The following is a 2,681-nucleotide window of genomic DNA, read 5'->3' on the forward strand; positions in this document are numbered from 1 at the left end:
ACAGACTAAGTTATTCTATAGAAAGATATACCATTATCTAGATATCATTAAATAGATGCCAGCATATAAATGATAGGTACGTCATTACTATGAGCATAATCACCATTATAAAGGTAGACATTTATACTTATTGGTACATGTGTGTATATGTGTGTGTGTGCATCTCTGTGTTTGTCCCCCAACACTTGCTTGACAACCGACATTGGTTTGTTTACGTCCCTACAACTTAACGTTTCAGTAAAAGCGAACGACAGAATAAATTACAGGCTTTAAAAAAGGTACCGGGGTCGGCTCGTTCAACTAAAAATTGTACAAGGCGGTACCCCATCCCATCAAATATAGATATTAATGATCATTATTAAGAGTAAAGTATCGCTATGTAGAGGTTGCTGTCATGTTTAGAAAAAAGCATTGTGTTGAGAGATGTATTCTTTATATATTTCTAGAAATGTTACTACAGAAATAATTAACAGCTGAATGAAAATACTGAAGATTTAAATGAATTATCGGATCTATTTCAAAACGGGGGCACCAGTATTTTCTTAAAGAAACACTAACGAAACACTTTGAAACTTGGGACACTGGTAGAATGTGTCATATAAAACATCTTTTACTCTTAGTCTTCTTAACAAAAAAACGTACATCGCAAGTTATTCCATGTTAAAGTTGTCGTATTTCTGTAATTTCAACCAATCGCTGACGTCTATTCAGCTGAATAGAGTTACTGCTGGGCGGTCATAAAAATGTTATTCCCTGTGACATATTTCATCCGGTTTAATCGTAATTTATACGCATATATTGTTTATATAATAAATTACGCTGTGCGTATCTATGTGTGTAACAATTTTAGAGTTCGGATTCTAGAGTTAGGGTAAGTTTTAGGGTTAGAGTTAGGGTTAGGGTTAGGGTTAGGGGATTAATACGATATACACCGTTACAGCGCTAACTGTTTTCAACTGAATAGACGTCAGTGATTAGTAGAAATTATCGAAATAAGACAATTTTTTACATGAAATAAATTCGAATACAAAATTTTTTTTCTGTTCTATAACACAAAATAGATAAGTATACGAAGTTTGAAAGTCTTTCGGTACCAAAAACACTACATAAAGCATAAATGAAAACTGGTGCCCCCGTTTTGAAATAGATCCGAATTATTTACTTGTGACTTTTTTTTTTATTATTTCGTTTAAGTTAGGAATACAGACAGACCTTTCGAAATAAGTTAAATGTCTTTGTATGCATAGAGATTTCATTGCTTAGATAAACATGCGAGATAAAAGTATCACACTACATATAGATGGCTCACTATATGTGTATCACACGCAAGCGCGCGCATATTCAGATCAAGAGAGAGAGAGAGACAGAGAGAGAGAGAGAGAGACAGAGAGAGAGAGAGATGTTATTCTATAGATTGTTCATACCAACCCACTGCAATCTACATTACATTCTTATCTAAAATACTTTCCGAGTATTTATCGCGCGTCAGAATATAGAGTTGCTTCCCCTGCTCTGAACCACCTCTATTTCAGTCCGTTTATGTTTTGATAGTCACTGCTCGGAAGAATCGAGAGCGGACACTGCTAGACAGGATAATTCAACCATATTCCATTTATATATTTTAATTTCAATTTCAATAGAAATAGGCGTAGGAGTGGCTGTGTGGTAAGCAGCTTGCTTACAAACCACATGGTTCCGGGTTCAGTCCCACTGCGTGGCACGTTAGGCAAGTGTCTTCCACTATAGCCTCGAGCCGACTAAGACCTTGTGAGTGGATTTGGTAGACGGAAACTGAAAGAAGCCCGTCGTATATATGTATGTATATGCATCAGGCCATTTATTATTATTATTCAGTAGTTTTATTTTTATAACCTGCTTCCACTTCACTATCGAGCGCAGCTCTGTGTGCCTTGGTTATGTGCTGTGGTTTGCTGTGATGCAAACCACAGCACCTACCCAAGGTGCTATTATTATTATTATTATTATTATTATTATTATTATTATTATTATTATTATTATTATGGCCGTCAACCTGGCAAGCCACGCTTGCAGTCAGCGAATTGGCAGTTTTGTTACATCGCAGGATAAGATATTTGTTCCGACGCTCTGTTCCGGCACTAAATTTATGTTGCTAATATTGTATTTTTATGTTGCTAACAAACCTAGTGTGTATTCACGTTGTTAATGTCTTTACATTTATGCTAATACCTCCCGCGATATTCATATTGCTAATGCACTCATACAGTATATCCTTTGAATTCGCTTATGGGAAGGGTTTTGAATATGCATATAAAGCTCCTATTTTATTATGCCGGCTACAGCAACACCAGTTTTTTGGGGTTTTTTTTTTATCGTTTCGAGCTGTGCCAATATAATGTAGGATAAATATAATAATAATCCTTTCTACTATAGGCACAAGGCCTGGAATTTATGGGGGGGGGGGATAATCGATTACATCGACACCAGTACTTGACTGGTTCTTAATTTATCAACCCCGAAAATATGAAAGGCAAAGTCAACCTCGGCGGAATTTGAACTCAGACGTAGCAGCAGATGAAATACCGCTAAGCATTTCGCCCGGCGTGCTAACGATTCTGCCAGCTCACCACCTTCGTAGTAATAGTAATAATAATAATAATAATAATAATAATAATAATAATAATAATAATAATAATAATAAT

At 35.7% G+C, this 2,681-nt stretch overlaps 1 protein-coding gene across 2 annotated transcripts in view; it reads left to right on the forward strand.

Moving 5' to 3' along the window:
* The window catches only part of LOC106870936 (thrombospondin type-1 domain-containing protein 4), a 130,006-nt gene that overhangs the window by 35,357 nt on the left and 91,968 nt on the right, over positions 1-2,681 (forward strand). The gene's annotated exons all lie outside the window — the stretch shown is intronic.

The sequence above is a fragment of the Octopus bimaculoides genome, chromosome 12 (assembly GCF_001194135.2).
Source record: "Octopus bimaculoides isolate UCB-OBI-ISO-001 chromosome 12, ASM119413v2, whole genome shotgun sequence".
Taxonomy (NCBI): Eukaryota; Metazoa; Mollusca; class Cephalopoda; order Octopoda; family Octopodidae; genus Octopus; species Octopus bimaculoides.